The following is an 18,959-nucleotide window of genomic DNA, read 5'->3' on the forward strand; positions in this document are numbered from 1 at the left end:
ATTTTTGTCCCTCGCCGTGTTGTCAGATTCGGTGTCTGTGTCCCAGAAACTTTAGCTCGTGCTCAGCCAATTCCTGGAATTTCAGTAATTCTTCTTTCAGGATGGCCTGAGTCTGTGGATCTTTAGATGTTGTCTCTTTAGTTTCGAGTTTCTTCAAGCGTAGTTCACTATTTGCCAATTCACGGCATATTAATTTTAAAATTCCATTCTCTTTCGCCATGCACACACCCCGTACATAGCATTTTAGGGTTTCCCACAAAGTGCCCGCCGAGTTAACCGAGTCTTGGTTTGTTTCAAGAAAGGTTGTGATCTCTTGTTGAAGTTCGGATGCGAAAATATGTCGGAAAGCAAACCTGCTTTGAATCTCCAGTTGAGTGCAGTTGCCTTGGTGTTGAGCAGATCAAACTCGAGAGTTACCATGGAGTGGTTGGAAAAAGAACGAGGGAGGATTTGACAGGGTCCCCAACTGTACGGGCTTCGGGTCGATACCTTGATATAGTCTATGCGAGAGCTAGTGTTGTGAACTGCAGAATGGAAATTGTATTCACGTACGTCGTGGTGGGTGTGTCTCCAGATATTGGCTAATTCGAACGCTTGGCAGATCTTTGTCACCTGATGACTTGCTTTAGAGGGTTTGCAGACTGTGTTAGAGATTTATGATTTTTGGGGTTTAGTGGGGTGATAAGATCTCCGCCCCATATGATTGTTGCTGAGGTAAGTGTGCCTAGTTGCGTCATGATCCAATTGAAGTTATTTGGACCGTCTGTGTTGGGAGCATAGGAGTTCACCAGGACTACTTCCTTCCCAGCGAGGATTCTTCTCACCAAGAGGGCCCGTCCCTCTCTGTCTTTCTTTGAGTCAATTAAGCTAAAATTGGCCTTTTTGTCAATTATGATTCCTACCCCTCTGGCAAAGGAGGAGTACGATGAAAAGTATCTATGACAGCCCCATGACCGGACCCAATGTTATTCACTAGCTGGCATAAGGTGTGTCTCTTGTAGCATAGCAATATTGATTTTATGTCGTCTGAGGTATTGCAGAATCCTTCTGAGTTTGGCTAGTTGATTGCCACCTCTGATATTCCAGGTTGCTACTTTAAACTGACCCATGGGGACTGGTTAGTTGAGAGTTGCTGAGCTGAACAAGGGCGGCTAGTTGCGTTTGGCACCTGGGGGGCGGAGCTGTAGCTGTTGCCATCTCTGCTTGTCATGGCGGGGCTGCGCGGATGCTCTGCAGTAGAACGTTGGTGAACCATCAAAATTAACTTGTTAAACTTATCATCCCTCCCCTGTGTGGGCAACCCCCAACTGGCCCATGAAGTACCCACCCTTATGAACAGAACTGTAAACATTGCTGTGCTCGGGGCACTAGTTGCCTTCCAAGAGGGGGCAGAGGCTCCCTGTTATGGTAGGATAGTGTCTCTGTGGTGATTACCGTGTAAGGAGATGAGAGTGGGGTGATGCCACCCATATTTGTTGCTGAAGATGGTCACTATGGTGGGTCTCTTCGCCTGCGGTCTTCCCGTCGTGGCCTTGGATTGTTTGGGGTGGCTCTGCATCCGGCTCGGTCCAGGTAGTCAGGTGTGTTAAAGAAATGGACTTTCCCTTTGTGTTGGATCCAGAGTTTTGCCGGAAATAGCATAGAGTAGAGTATGTGGTTGTCCTGCAGTCTCCTCTTGATCGTTGGGTATGAGCGTCTTTGCGTCTGTACTGTTGGGGAGAAATCTGGGAAGAATTGATTCGGATCTCCATCGTATTTTAGTTTCCCTTATTCTCTGGCAGCCTTGAGTATTGCATTGTGGTCCTTATAATTTAATAACTTTGCAATAATTGGTCGGGGCTTTGTTCAACAGTGTCTAATCTGCCCTAGTGTTTGTCAAGGCGGTGTTGAAGTTGGTCAACCTTTGATGACAGAGTGACTAGTTTACTTCCCAGGCCCCCAATGCTGGCCTTTAAGTCCATTAGGATTTCTCTAATGTCGAACTCTGGGGCTTGCTCCTCCGCTGGGTCCGATATTGGTGACACCCGCCTGCTTATGGAGTTGTTTTTAATAGATGAGCTGGCTTCAAAGTTCAGTTTTGTCTAGGACTTGTCTGTTTTCCCCATGGTTTATCTTGCGTTGTTTCCTGTCTGTGTTTTGGGGGGTGGTAGCTCAAGCTATTGGTGGTGATGCACGGGCTTGGTCGGTTACTGGAGGTGTCTCCGCTGATGGTCCAAGTGGCGAGTGCAGGACTGGATGACGCCACCTGATCTAGTAGATTGCTGCTGGCTTTGGGGTTGTGTTGGGTTGACTTTGCTGGTGGGCGTGAGTCTTCTCCTTTCGGTTCGTGCCGTCGGAGCGGCTGCTGTTATCGGGGGAATTGCGAGGCTCTGGGGTGTTTTGATTGCCTTTCTTTTTTGGTCGGTGTTGCGGTTCGCTTATTGCAGACCCTTAGGCGGGTTGTCATCTCCCCGCCGATTGTCGGCCGCCAAGCCTGTGGAGTATGAGCTGAATCTCCGGGAATATTTGGCCGCTGAAGACGAGAATGGTCTTAGATTATCCTGCAGAGACCCGTGATTCAGCACAGCGTTAGCTTTTGGTAATTTTATCACCACATGTGCATCAATGTCGCAGGATTAATTAGGAGCTGCACAGAGCTCTCTAGGAAGCCGCCATCTTGGTTGGCTCTCTAGCGCCCTCTCGACTGCGCGTGATGATTCCCTACAGGACACCTTGCATTGAAAGAGCACCAGTTACATCTTGGTTCCGGAGGAACCTATTATTGGGGCAATGTACAAGAGCCTATAGAATTAATTTCAAGAGGAGAATCGTAATCCCTCACTAAAACAGTTTTACTGAATGAGACGCTTAGCCTTGAGAAAGACGGATTAGTCGAAACACATGTTGGATGTTCAACTCATATTGAATTTGAAGAGAATAAATAAACAGATTAAGGACATTATGAACTCTGTCATACATAATTGTACATTTGAACCATGTACTAAACCTCGGTATTAGTGTGACTAATGTCAGATATAGAGGCAGAGAATGATAGTAGAGTAGGCAGAGTGTAGAATGGAGAAAGAGGGAGTGTGAGGAAGATCAGTAGAGAGTCTCTAATTTTGGAAAGGTTTGCAGCAAAATATTCATCTAGCTCATTAGCTGTGAGAGTGGAGTTGATAGTTATAGATTTAGGAGGAGTGAGGATAGGGCTCCCTGTAGCCAATGAGGATGGTTGGAGTGAGAGTCAATGAGGGTGAGGTAGAAGTCCATGTTTGCTCTATCAAGAGAGGACTTGAGAGAGTTCAGGGCAGAGAGGTAGAGTTGCAGGTGGGCATCCCTCCATTTGTGAAGCAGCCAATGCATGTCTTTGTGGAGAAAGCGTATGAATGGGGTGGCCCATAGTTAAGGATGCTGACACGTAAGGGTGAAAGTAAGCAGTGGGAAGTGAGAGGAGAATGACTCATACAGCAGGGATGGGAAGCTGGAGAAGGCAGTGTTGGAAGAGGCATCGGGTGTGAAAGAGGAGAGTGAGCACTGTAGGTCAGAGACAATGCAGGTGGAGTTGCATGTAGATTTGCAGCAATGACCTGCAGGGGGAGGCAAAAGTGGAATTTCTGCTCTGCCTCCCCCCCAGTTACATCCTGCAAATGCACAAACATTGCACAGATTGTAATTTAAATTGTTGTGGATTACCATCTACACAGGCTGCGCTTGGTAACCATCTGAAAACCACTGAACGTGGTGAGTTTGAACATAATGGATGGGGAAGTAGTCACAAATATGTTCAGCTGGTTTATTAGTTCAAAGAACAAGATTGTACATTCACAGGTAAAGTATCTCACATTCAATGTGTTTATTAAATCAAAACTTAAATAAAGTAAACGTCTGTGTGTACACCGTTGTGTTTATATAATTGTAAAAGAAAGTGTTTATACTTAAGACACAGTATATTTCCATGTAATGTCAAAACACATTATTTGAAACAGGCTATCTGCCAGGTAGCAATAATCAACTTGTGTACAATTGCGAAAAAGTGCTTTGTACTAAAGAAGTGCCATAATTGCATGTAAGTCCTGCCATGTAATGCCAAATGATACCAAGTATTATATACTAAAGAAATGCCTGCCATGTAATGCCAAATGATAACAAGTATTTTATACAAAAGAAATGCCAACACGTGTTTCAACCAAAAAGGCCGTCCTCAGGGCATACAAATACATTTGCCGTTTGAACTGATATAAAGTTATTGAACCTTGGCTTGATTGTGATTGTGATTTACTAATTCTTGATTGTGCTTTTGATAGTTGGGGAATTTGTAATTCCTACATGCTTGGCTGGACAGGTCTGTAAGCAGTCTTGCAATCAAGTCGTAGTTGTTGCTCGACTGGTATGCCGCTAATGCAGTACAAATGAAGTATAACGCACGTATTTAAGGTGCTTTCCCTTTAATACCGGCCGTGATCGGCGTATGCTCCAAATGTTAGTGTGCACAATGGCGGGTTGTTTCTCTCCAATTTGGTCAGGTTTAAGGAAAGAGGGACTAAGGATATTCCTCAGGGTATTTGCCTTGGTAAAAATAATACTTGGTCGATCAGTAATGTACGATGTCAAATCAGGATCTAAATGCAAAATGTGCCAATGTTTTTGCAGTATGTACTGTATAAATTTGTGATCACTGAAATATTTGGTGATAAAGTTAACGTGCTTAGGATATTGCTCACTGGGCAGTTTTATCTTCTCTGTCAGTAACTGCGGTCTCGGTATTTTCTTGACTGCATCAGTGGTTTTCCTAATTAGTTGGATTGGATACCCTCTTTCCCAAAATCTGTGTCCAATAGACTTACATTCTGATTGGAACGTTTCATCTTGACTGCAATTTCTCTTGGCTCTTAACATTTCACCTCTAGGTATGTTTTGAATAACACTGTGTCTGTGGCTACTGTTGGCATGCAATATAGAGTTCACTGCAGTGGCTTTCCTAAACGTGCAGGTATCGATGTTATCAGACACAATATTGATTTTAAGATCTAGAAAAGTAATTTCTGCTGCGTAGTCAAGAAAATACCGAGACCGCAGTTACTGACAGAGAAGATAAAACTGCCCAGTGAGCAATATCCTAAGCATGTTAACTTTATCACCAAATATTCCAGTGATCACAAATTTATACAGTACATACTGCAAAAACATTGGCACATTTTGCATTTAGATCCTGATTTGACATCGTACATTACTGATCGACCAAGTATTATTTTTACCAAGGCAAATACCCTGAGGAATATCCTTAGTCCCTCTTTCCTTAAACCTGACCCAATTGGAGAGAAACAACCCGCCATTGTGCACACTAACATTTGGAGCATACGCCGATCACGGCCGGTATTAAAGGGAAAGCATGTTAAATACGAGTGTTATACTTCATTTGTACTGCATTAGCGGCATACCAGTCGAGCAACAACTACGACTTGATTGCAAGACTGCTTACAGACCTGTCCAGCCAAGCATGTAGGAATTACAAATTCCCCAACTATCAAAAGCACAATCAAGAATTAGTAAATCACAATCACAATCAAGCCAAGGTTCAATAACTATATATCAGTTCAAACGGCAAATGTATTAGTATGCCCTGAGGACGGCCTTTTTGGTTGAAACACGTGTTGGCAATTCTTTAGTATAAAATACTTGTTATCATTTGGCATTACATGGCAGGCATTTCTTTAGTATAAAATACTTGGTATCATTTGGCATTACATGGCAGGACTTACATGCGATTATGGCACTTCTTTAGTACAAAGCACTTTTTCGCAATTGTACACAAGTTGATTATTGCTACCTGGCAGATAGCCTGTTTCAAATAATGTGTTTTGACATTACATGGAAATATACTGTGTCTTAAGTATAAACACTTTCTTTTATAATTATATAAACACAACGGTGTACACACCGACGTTTACTTTATTTAAGTTGTGATTTAATAAACATATTGAATGTGAGATACTTTACCTGTGAATGTACAATCTTGTTCTTTGAACTAATAAACCAGCTGAACATATTTGTGACTGCTTCCCCATCCATTCTGTTCAAACTCACCACATTCAGTGGTTTTCAGATGGTTACCAAGCGCAGCCTGTGTAGATGGTAATCCACAACAATTTGACTTACTTCAAGGTGATAGTGGTAGATCACCTTACCACCTACACGACAGCAGCTCAACCACTACTTAACTTCCTTTCACATAATTCCAGTTGTGCGCATTCCTGATTAGGGCTTTACTTCCACATACTCCTTTTTTTTCAGATTGTAATTTACTTGCAGAATTTACCACCCATGCCCAAATCTGGCCCATACAAAATAGCTACCACTTTGCCAGAGAGCTGAGTGATATATAGCATACTAGAGCTATAAAAACCAAAAAGTGATGAAAGCAGGACACTTCTCAATTAAGCCTAACCACACTTATGCTGGGATGCTTCCATTCCATTGTTTTTTTCCTTCCTTCTGCACCGTTCCTAAAAGAGACCAACTATTTGCAAATGTGTATCCTGACCCCAAACACAGGAGTCCAGTTCAAACTGCTAATGGAAACAGACCCACCCCTCACTCTGGATGAGCGCCATCCCATAGGTTCAGATTTATTCACATAGAGCATCTTGCCAGGGACCTTTATCCAGATATGACCCCTCACACTTAGAGAGACCTATTACAAATTCCAAATACTGGCGGATGAAAAGAGCACTTTAATAATAACATCTGTGATTTTATCTGGGAATCTTTAACTTGGTTTATTTTAGCCCAGATCCACCAATAGCAACAGGCAATAACCCCATGAAAGTCAATCTTGATCCTGCTTCCAAAGCGGCCAGGGAGCTGAGAACAAACTATTTGGTGACGTGCCCTTTGCACAGGAAAACAAGCAGCAACAGGCTCTTTTCACACACGCTGGGGTCTTCAGTGAGTTGCAGACTGTCTACCTAGACGCAACGACCAAGAGGATACCAGCAGAATAGTGACAGAAATATTCTTCTTTCCTTCAAATGCATTATTTAAGTACGTATGGGTGTTAATGTAATGTTGGCAGTGGAGAGATCGAGAAAACGGTTGGTCCTACAGTGCAACAAAAGTGGCAACTGACACATTCGTCATTTTTTAGTTTAATACAACTGGTGCTATGATATAATTACTGAAAATGTGTTCGCATTCCTCCATTGTTGGGAATAAAAATGGGTGATGGTGTGCGCATGTGTCCAGTCATTGGAGGAAGAGTACTTCAGTTTACCGCGTGGTGGATGACTTCTAGCATTCGGTCCCCACTGGACTTTCCTCATTTGCCCACTGGACTCCTTTTAATGGTTCACTGAACTTGCTTTGTTGCAGAATCTCACAGCTCCGGCAGGGTGGAGGCCTACTCGTCTTCTGACCCACTTGGCATTGATTGTTAGGCCATTGTACTCTCCTTATTGACCTACTGCACTTTCTTCGCGGCACAATGTCATGGTTTCCACTTGCGATTTTCTCACCCACTGAACTTTCATTATTGTCCCACTGGACAGTATTTACTGCAGAAGCTCACAGTTTCCAATTGGTGGATCTCTGCTGGTCTTTTGACCTCCCGTGCTTTCATTGCTGGCCTACTCAACTTACCTTATTGTCGAAGCTCACACAGAGAGAGAGGGAGAGAGAGAGAGAGAGAGAGAGAGAGCGAGCGAGAGAGAGTGTGCCTGTGTGTGTGTGTGTGCGCACGTGCATGTGTGTTTGAATGTTCTGGCTTGGAGAGTGCCTGTGTGGAGAATGCAGTTGTGAATGTGTATGAATGCGATTGTGCATGTGTTCTGGGTGGGTGCACATGTGGGTAATGCAGTGTGAGGGAATGTGACAGAAGGTGTATGAGTGAGGGAATGATAGGTTGCGTGCGCTGTATGCTTTAGTGTTTGCCGTGCTTCCAAGGGCTCTGTTGTTTTTGGAAGACTTTTCAGTTTGGGCTCCAGTCTTTCTTTGCTTTCAACACACTGTACCTGCAAGCTGAACTTAAAAACGCGCATCAGTGTTTTAGTGTTTCAGTAGTGCAGTTGGACGGTACTTGTTCTACGCTGAGTGCACAACGATGGTCGGCGTAGCACCACGGCGCAGGCAAAAAACATGTGAATCATCCAGCGACTCGGTCATCACCTACTAAGAGTAACCTGACAAATGGGAAAGCTAATTTAGCCAACAATGAAATTGAAACATTGGAAATTGAGAAGGCCGTACTGAGTAATATTGAAGGTGAAAGTGCAAAGATCACATACTTTTTTAGAATGACTACTCTTGGGTGTTTACCTTACAATAATAAAAACAAAACTGTAATCGCTTCAGATTCTCCTGTAGGATCCACACATGACATGGGAGGAGAATCTAATGTCAGCTCTACCGCCTCCCTTTCCATTGATAATAACAATTCCTTATTGAACCTTTGTTTGGGTCTGCAGAAGGATTCAGTTTGCAAGACTTGGAACACAACCAATCTTGAAATCAAGTATAATAACGTGATTGGCTCTCAACCTTCGGCTATGCCGGATTTGGAATGTCTGCTCTCAAGTTCCTCATGTTTTTCTACAAGTGAAAGTGATTGTGACTCTTTGTATTCTGTCCACCTCGGACCTTCAGTCCTTACTCCCAAGGATGTTTTGGGTGTTTCTGCCACTTTGAATGCGGTTGCTACATTTGTTGATGTGTTATTTTCCTTATGCTCCAAGATTGCAGATGAACAGCGTAACCTGAAATTGGCTCTATCTGGGGTTGTCAATGTCATCCTCGCAAATTCAGGTGCCCTGCCGCCTGCTAATGTTGATCTACCCATCTGTGGCACGCTGGGCACAAACAAGGTTTCTCAAATTATACCACAACAGGAAGCACCCATAGCTGTAACGGCGCCACCATACAAGTTGCAAGCTCGGGCCTCCACTTTGGAAAAAGCAAAGATTTCAACTCCGCAGATGGTGGAGGTCAGCATAGCACGGGCTTGCGTCTCCATTGTAACCCGGAGTAAGCGTATTATTGGCAGGAAAAAAACAACAGAGGCTTGGCAAATTGAATAGTACTAAGTCAGCTAGTGCTGGGTGCTTTGAACCAGCAGTAGACATTGCTGGAACCTCTAGTATCCATCGAGAAATACCTGAATGCGCAATTCCTGTAAGAATAACTGAAGAGGGCACCACTACACAAGCACTGTAGCGGGCCTTATGGATAAGTGGGCACAGTCAGTTCCAAACATAGCACAGAATGAACTTCACCACAACATCGTGAAGGCCAACAATGTCTTTAATGAGGCGTCCCCTGCCTCATTGTGAATGGGACTTAGTAGTTCCCAAGATGCACTGGTTGCCATGCAATGTTTTCAAAGTTGTGTAACAAAAATTGCCCTCAATTTCTCGGCAGGTGTAAATACCAGGCCCTTTGGAAAGTGGGTTAAATTTGAAGAACTGTATCCTACCAACAGTAGCCCCTTTCTGAATTGAAATTTCACACTTGAACTATTTGATAAAATCGAGGCTTTGAAGAACATCTCCGGCGACAACATAAAGCACATAGGATGGATAGCCCTACCAACTGGGCCGTAATCGAATTCACATCAGCCGTGGTGGTAGCGCTATTGAGTGCTCATTTTTGTGACATTTGCAATTTAGATTCCCAATTAACTGTTTGTCACACATTTTCGACATTAGGTTCTAGCAAAAATTACCACCACACGGTTGAGGAGAGCCTGGGTTTATATAAACAAAAATCTGTTGATCAACCTGTGAAGGACATTCTAATGCATCTGTCATTTACCACACAACATAATAAAAGGGACAACAAGGAAGTAGCCAGTTGGGTACCCATCACATTTGAGTGTGAACAATACTGACCAAATGCAAATGCCTAACTTGGAATACCTGTGGCTTTAACTCTTTTTTAACTAATCATTTGGGTACCTCTATTATCCTGTCAAGTAGTATTTTTCTTTATCAAGAGACCTGGTTGACTGGTTCATTTAGCATTGAGGGATACAAAGCTGTGTCTCGCTTTGCCCCCCCTAATTGCAGAGGTTGTTCATCAGGTGGCCTTTCTGTCGGAGCTAAAACCCACTTTAACATCAAACTGTTTATCTGTGACTCCCCCATACCTTACGCTCTTCCTGTAAATATGACAAGTGGGAAACTCTCTAATAGTGGTTGGTTGATTCTTAATGGATACCACCCCTCCCCCTCCGGATGGGTTGTATTCCAAAATGATACAGGAAAAGGTAGATGCATGGGTGGTTGCATGGTATGGACAGTTTCCAGGTGGTAATGTTGTTATCACTGTAAATTTTTATGTACACCTTTCTTTTGAAATTCAGAGATTGAGTGATCCTGATGATGCTGATGATTCTTTGTCCTATATGACGCCAATGGAAAACAAGGTGGATCACTGATGGGGGAAATTGTGCAATTCTTTTTATTTTGTCTGTCTCAATAAGAACTACTACAGGGCCAACCATTGGCTCGTACATGGTCCAATGGTAAATATTCTTTGGTAGTTGAATATGTGTTTCTGCATCGAAACCTTTGTACTAGATCCAGTGCTGTTATTGTCATGGAATCAGATACTAGTGATCATTTCCCCATCTCATGGATGCAATCTCTTTGCACCATGTGCACTTTCCTATTAGCTGATCCCAATTGTGGAGTTTGCTTGCAGGAGGAATTGTATAAGATGGTCAGACGGCAATGTTAAAAAAAAAAGTTCTCTAATCCATCTAGATCCCTATGTTTAGAATCCTGGTTTAAAAGTTACATGTGGGAGCCTTCATCACTTACCTTGGCCGACGACTTAATCTGAATTTCCCTGTAGGGAATCTCCATTATCACAGCGGGCGGAGTATTCGATATAGCCATACAGCAACGGAAAAAGCTGTATCATTAAGAACAAACATAGATTTGGAAAGCCAATAGTATAGCCAAGAATGTGAAAGATAAATTACTCATTGCCCTCGCCACCAAGTATAACAATTGGCTTAGATGGCGTAAGCACAATAAGTACAACAGCAATTGAAATTCATGTTTTCCCTTTGAAAACCAATGACAATTAAAAACTCTGGGCATACTACAGACAATGGGCCTCATTACAACCCTGCAGTTCCGGTAACAACGGTGCCAATAGGCTTACCAGCACCGTTGTTACCGGACTGGCAGAGTACAAGATTGCAGGTCGGGTGCCCTTCTGCCTAGCAAGGTCTGACTTGGAGGGTGGAAAGGCACCTGCTTGCAGACTTTGCCGGTAGCACCGTCACCATTATGAATGGTGCCGGTGCTACTGTCTTCCCCATTCCCATTGAGTCCTATGGCCTCAATGCCCCTGTGATTCCCCATTGCCAGGTGCCAGAAAAAAAAACACAACTCCGGCAGCAGCCTGCCATTTCTACCGGCATGGCTACCGCTGGCGATGTAATGAGGCCCAATATCTTTCTAATGATAAATCCCCATAAATTATTGTGGTGCCAGAAGAGGCATGGTTGGATCACCTATCGCGTCTTTACTGGGCTGATACTCTACTTCAAGCTAAAATCACACAAGATGATTTCTTTGTAGAGCCCATCCTAAGTTGGGACGTGGATGGAATTTTAATATTGATTCATAAATCGAAGTCATCCAGGGCCCCTGGCCCTGACACCATTGCAAATGTGGTCTTCATGGCAAACCCTGAAATTTGGGCCCGCCAACTATCTCAGATATTCCAACAAATCATGGCAAGTGGTTCCAAACCCGGATAGTTGGAGGGAATCCATCCTGATACCGGTCCACAAGAAAGGTGTCAGGGAGGATCCCTCAAACTATAGACTCCTCACCATGCTTGATTCCAGTTCGAAATGTTTTGCATCTCACAGTGGGCAGAACACATCTCCATAGTAAGTTTCAGACTGGTTTTAGGAAGGGCCACAGCACCACTAATAACCTATGTGTTCTCCATTATCTCTTTCATGAACATTATAGGCAGACTGATGGGAAATTTTATATATGTTTTATAGACTTTTCAAAAGTGTTCGACTCAGTCTCCCATCCACTACTGTGGCATGCACCTGAAACCTAGGGCCTGGACTTTTGTATCTCATTTGGTCTTTATACAGAAAGACTAAGGTGTCTGTTCATCTGAACAAAGAGGCAGTCCTCTCTAAGCATATTAACACAAATCAGGGATTGAAGCAGGGGTGCGTTTTGGCACCCCTGATGTTGAACCTCCTATATATATCTGACACAGACAGTGCTCTCGGTTCAGTGTTCAATTCCTCCCCGCCCCCTGTATAGGTAATGAAGCAGTGCAGTGGCTGCTGTGCAGACGACACTGTGCTCATTGACCGTACCCTTATTGGTCTACAGTGATATGTTGCAGCTCTTCCTTCTTATTCCTCATTGAACCAATTTACCATTAACAAAGTGAAAACTAAAGTATTAATAATTGGTAATAAATGTAATTTGAGAAGTAATTTGGTGTCAAGCATGGACTAGTATTCTTTGGAGGTGGTTGAAAATTACGTATACCAAGGCTTTGCTATAAAATCCAGCCCAGTTAAAGGTTTTACGATGACCGCATTTCAAAATAAATTTGGAAGAGGTGGGCGGTAATCAAAAGATTTATTGTACAAAAAGGGGGTAACAATGTAGAGTGTCTATTGTCTATCTATTGCAGCAGCTTTGTGCTGGCCTTTTTTATGGCCTTGAGATATTGTCAGAGAGACACGTGGAATGGTTAGAAGTGGTGGAGGGGAAAATCCTGCGCTCCATACTAGGAGTGCCCAAAACAGTCTTGGTAGAGGGAGCTAGAAGTGAGCCGGGTGTCTTATCAATGACATAATGCTGGTTAATGCAGCATTGTCAGCTTTTCAGTCAGATTGTCTTCTGCCTCCCCAGAGATTGAACTTTAAAGGGGCTTCTGGCTACGTGCATTGGGGAGCTTTGTGCGAACAGATTCCTCAAAGGTATAAGGGAATCTGCCATGACTCATTTTGTTAATATTGCCTTCTCTGCTGATCAAATGTTGTCCCTCCCTAATACCTGGCTTGTTTTGAACAAAACATCGCTACATAGGGATGCTGTTGTGAACACATCTAAATTGCAGGAGCAAAAACGTTATAGTGAATATATCCTTCAGAGCTCCCAGCTTGAAACCCCATGCTCTTATCTCACCAAGTAATGTGATGGGAAATTGAGAAGGTTAATAATTTACTTACATTTTAAAATCCTACAGCCAAGGGAAAATGAAGAGAGAAGCTGTAGACTTTGTAATAGCGCAATAGAAACCACTCGTCACATTCTAACAGCGTGTCCTGTACTACAATCTCTTTATGTGAAAGGATACCATGATTTTCTAACTAATACTGATTTTATTATCTCTGATCAGTTTTGGAGTTCTAAATACTTGGCTAAATCATTGGTCATTAGTTCTGCTGCATTTTATATATGGCAGGAATTTTCAGTTTTACCTGCAATGCACTAATGGTGTTTCTTTTGCTAAGAATTAATCATGAAATGTTTATGTGGTTGTTATTATGTACTATTTATTGTTATTGGATCTAATATTGCCAACTTTTAATGTCAGCCTTTGACCTCTTTTAAAGTGATTGTATAATTATGATGATATATGAATTGTATGAATTGCTTTGCTATGTGTGCCTAATGTTATGATTAGCCAAATGTACTTTAAAAAAATATATATAGTGAATGGTGGGTGAATGGCTATGATTGTGAATGTGATTATCTGTGTGCGTGACTGTGTATGTATGTGTGTGAATGTTCTGAGTTTTTGGGGGCCCGTGCTGTGTGGTGAATGCGGTGTGAGTGAATGTTAGAGAAGGTGTATGTGTGTGTGTGTGTGTGTGTGTGTGTGTGTGTGTGTGTGTAGCCATTTTTTACTGTGGAATTACTTTTTTTCTGGCCATCTCTCATAAAGCAAGCATCATGAGTGTTTTAATGTGGCAAGACTGGCATTTTGGTGAGCAAGTCTAGCCATTTCTTACTGCAGCATCACATTAATTACTGGGCTTGTATGGTAACGCAAGCATGATATGTGCTATTCTGTGGCTAGGCTGGCATTCTGGTGCAGTCAGTGTAGCAACTTCTTACTGTGGCATGAAATTGTTTACAGAGCAGATCTATGATAAAGCAAGCACGGTAAGTGTTATTACATTGACAGAGTGGCATTTTGCTGCAGCCAGCCTTGCATGGCATGAATAATTTTTCACTAAGCATCTTTGACAAAGCAAGCTTGATACGATTTCTTATGTGTGTAAACTAGCCTACATTGGAGCCTGTTTGGGCATGTTTTCTTATTGTGGCATGGTATTTTTAATGGCAATATCAACAGGCGTATATCCTTACCTGGGGTACTGGCATATGTTGGCAGAGCCGGCTTAGACATGTTTTCTTAAAGTATTATTACTGGCATTATGCACAAAACTAATATGAGTGTGTTCTTATATGGGAATACTGGCATATATTGGTGGAGCCAGCATGGAAATGTATGGGAACAGCTGACATGACAATGTTTTCTTTATACTGGCATATATCATGGGAAAAGACATGAAAATCTATTGGGAAATGCTCCTCCGCACTGTTGGTGATTTGCTTCTACTGGACTTTTACACAAGTTACCCGACCCAACCGATTGAAAACTGTTTGTCCTTTTACCCAATTTTTCACATAAAGTGTGCTGCATGATGCACAATTCTAACCAATTTTTCAAACATTTTCTCGGGTGGATTTTGTTTTCTCTGATTTGGGCTCCCTCGCTACAATTGGTCGCTCTCATATACTTTTGACAAATATTTACAGTCTCCAATAAAATAACTCACCAGCCACCACTGATGGCTGGTATATATGGGGGACAGGTACCGCTCCCTTATTTCTATGCTAGGTAATAGATTTAAGCTTTGATTAAAAAACATACTTACATCTTTCATATAGAGCAGTACATGCACTTGCAGTGGCGTGATCTCAATGGACTTTGCTCACAGGTTGTGGTCCAGGTCGGCCCAGAGAGTTGCATGTCTGGTGCTTTTTTGAGGAGCTTGGGGTTGCAGGGGGCCCTCAGCACCGCTCGCAGGGGGCCCCTGAAATGTTGTGCGATGCCACTGGGTATCTACATACTGGTCATGGTAGCAAAATGATCTGCTCCCTCATAAAAGTACAGAAATGTACTTGATTTGCTGTCCCTAACTTTCATGATTAGTATTTCAGGTAACATGATACTGCACAGGCAAGTTAATTATGTACTGCCTCTTAGACAAGTTAATCAGTCCTCTCTTCACATTTTGCACACACTGAGTTCCATAAAAAACACAAGTTGCATTAATAGCAGTGACCACAACCTGGAAGGTGTGTGAATAGTAAAAAAGAAGTTAGTAAGTACACGTTGAAGAGAACATGACCATTGATCTTAATCTTCACCTTCCTGTGCAATTTTCGTTTTTATGTGCAGTGCTTAATGATTAGACGGTCTGAGGTTTGCAATATGTGTGAAGTCTGTTTAGTGAATAGAGCATGTAATGCATGATGCAAACCTACGGTTACAGATCATCATGTGAGGCAAATGGACATTATGAACTGCAGAATTCAAAGACATGAAGATTCATTCGGATGAATACATTAATTGGCCACAGCATCAACTAATCAATGTGCCGTCCGCAACCTCAGCAGTCTCACTCTCCACAGGATCACCCCGCATTGTTGTCTTTGTGTGGTGGGATATTGGGGTACTCTTTCAAAGGAATGTTGCAAAGAGTTTCTATGTTGCGCAAATTTCATAATATCACCAGGATTCAATACACCTTGATATAGAGGGGATATATACGGGGGTATATAGCAATTCTCCACCACTCAGGTGGAGACACCTAAATCTACTTTTCAGAAGTACTAAAACCTGTTTCTTGTTTTCATGTGTGCAGCATTGAAGTTAATATCAGCAGGAGTGTGTGGGTACACAAAAGGAGTCGCCGGCCATGACTTCAGTGTGTAAAAACTGTGTTGACAAGGAATGAAGAGACTGACTAAGTGGTGCAATAGTGTTTACTACAGATGTTTATTAAATGAAAACAAACATCATCTGTCCCTAACTCTAAGGGGCTTTCCCAACCTTGAGTAATTTAAACCTAAACTAAAGAAACTCAGGTGCTCGTCAGGAAGTCTGTGTGTGTCAAATAAAAATGCACCGTCCCTGTCACAAAGGCTCCTATTTTGTCCCTGTCACTAGAACAAAACACCATAAAGTCCAGCAACTGTTTGCAATCCAGGAGAATGATTCCTTCTTCTTGCTGTAAAGCATCCAACCGCTTCTCCGTGACCGAGCAGAAAACAATCTGTCACTTAAAGTTCTCATGGGGCTAGGAGAATGACTCCCTTCACATAGCTGGGTCCCTCATGTCGTCAACAAGGTTTGTAGCTCCCTTAGGGAGGTTTTCAGAGTCTCTAAGTGTTTGTACAATTCTTAGTCGGCCCCTAATGAGACGAAGAAGCTGTTCCTGGAGTTCCTCTCGACTCCCCAGTACCACCCTCCTGTGACACTGGCCAGGGAACTGTATCACTAAAATGGTTACTGGCTTCTGTATTTCATTATGCTTATACTATGGGGTTCTTCATGTCTTGACGAAGGTAAGGTTAAGACATGTGCCGTGAAGAGGGGACACTTGGCAGGATCTCCTGTTGACCAGTTATCAATATTTACCAGATGGATAACAGACGATGATTGGGGTTTGCCTCGCTGGTCCCAACCTAGATGATTCTGGGGTATGCACGATGAGTTTATCCTTTGGAAGAAGTCTCCCCAGATATTCGGTGTTTGGATGGAGAAGGAGAGCATAAACTATCCCTAAGCCTCCAACTCTTTTCGGCCCCTCTGTTGTACTTTCCATGGTCAATAAGATAACATCCTTTTATGGCGTTTCAGGGAGTTGGGGTCTCGGGTTTCGGGACAACTTGTCTTCTCAATCACTGAGGTTGGTGCTCTCTGTTCATACTATTATTGGTTCTCCCCTGTTACTTTTACATTTCATGGAATGTCTAAAGAGTTTCTTAAACGGCTCTTTCGCTCCCACCCGGTCTTATATTAACTCCTGTTATCTGTGTTGGGGTCAGCATGCTTCACTGGGTCAGTAGAATTTCATATGATACCATCAGCCTCCTCTCTGTGGGGCGCTGGGTCTTGGAGCATCGTACTGCTTGTTTCTCTGATAAATAGTGGCTTCGACCATCCTTCTCATATAGGCCCGGGTGCCACCTGTACTTTGCAGTTTTCCCTGGCTCGTTCTCCCTTTTCTGTCGCAAGCATGGGGTAGCAGTTTCAGAGTAGTTGTCAGACCTGCCGGTCCACCCGCTACAAGTTATAGCTCTGCTGTACACTCTCTATCTTTCTACCAGGCCCTCTGCTGGCCCTCTGAGGAGATGCTGTCTGCTCATCAGGGGAACTCGTGTCCCCATGGCAAAAGGCCACTCGTTCTTGGTTGTGGTCTTATTTTCACCTGCCGGCCACCAAGTACATTTCTGATAGAGTTTGGCGTCCTGTCTTCATACAGAATACATGCTCCACGCTCTGATTCTAGTTCTCCTCCCAACACTGAAGCAGCCGACAGGGCGTCCTCATGTGTGTTCCCCTGAAACACACCCTCCACACCTCTCTCTCAGACCATCCTGTTGTTCCTTCTGCGATATGCTGAGCCCCGGCTGCCAAGTCCTTCTTGCTATTTCTCACTCTCTCAACCTTGGCCACCTCCTCAGGCTCTGTTCTCATCCATGAGTCGGTCTCTCCATCCTGGACTCGCCCTCTGTCTTACTCTACTCTCTCTACCAGTCTCCTCTGTACCCTTTCTGAGACTCTACCTGGTACTCTTCCCTGTACTCTTCTTGCTTAGTTTGTTTCTGATGCCGTGATATAGTCGGGCCAGCCCTGATGTATCGTCCATTTCATTGATCACAGCTGTGCTGTTGTTGTCAATCGTTTCTTCATCTCAGTACCTAAACTTTCAGGGTGGTTCGATATTTCACAGTAATGCATGGTTTAGGTTATGAGCTTAGACTCATATGGTGTTGGTCCTATTGTCAACATAACAGGTTGGGGTTTAAAGGGGCTTTTCCTCCCAATTGTGTCCTTATCCTCAGGAGGGCAATCTCTATCCATGAGATCCTCCAGCATATTGAGAAAAAACAGACAGTCTAGCCAATGGTGAGGTCTGGACTCCCTAAGAACCACTAAGTGGTTTTAGTGAGAACTTCAAGAATGTCTGTTCATATTCAATGATAGTAGTCAATTATTAAGTTGAATCATCCAATGCAGATTTTGCAATAAACTATATTTATTCAGTTGTTCATTCATGCAGATGCATAATGTGCCAATGCATTTTGCGGACTCTACACAGTCCTTCATCAGGGCACAACTCAATAATCTGCATGGCCTATTGCCATCAAAGCTGATGGCTGTCCATGTTAGAATCGAGAGTAACCTATGAGGTGCTGCTCGACAGGGTCTGTCACAGTCCTGCTACATTCAGATGCACAGCGAGAAGTGCTTCATCCTTCTGCATATTATTACCACCCCTAGGGGGACTATTGGTTAGTGGCCTCACCTCCCAAGCCTCATGGAGAGGGCTTCTCCCCTGTGAACAACTGATGGCATCTGGTGGATCATCACAAAACACTGAACATTTCTGTAATGAGCTGTCCAACTGCATTTTACAAGAGTGAATCTATCTGAATTCAATCCTCCTGCCTTCTATCTCCCCTACACCTGGAAGAAACAGGAACATTTACCAAGCAACCAATTGCTTTTTCACAAAAAGGAATATCATCAATATGGGAACACTGCTTCTGGCCAAGAAAATCGGGTCATGTTCCGATCCTGGGAAGTTTGCATTGGAGTGGGTGATCAACAGGCTGATGATGCACATCATATGGACATTAAGTGAATAGGCTCATTTACTTTTGAGAAATGTCTATTCCCTT

The sequence above is a fragment of the Ambystoma mexicanum genome, chromosome 5q (assembly GCF_040938575.1).
Source record: "Ambystoma mexicanum isolate Mex_15411 chromosome 5q, UKY_AmexF1_1, whole genome shotgun sequence".
In the NCBI taxonomy this organism is placed as follows: Eukaryota; Metazoa; Chordata; class Amphibia; order Caudata; family Ambystomatidae; genus Ambystoma; species Ambystoma mexicanum.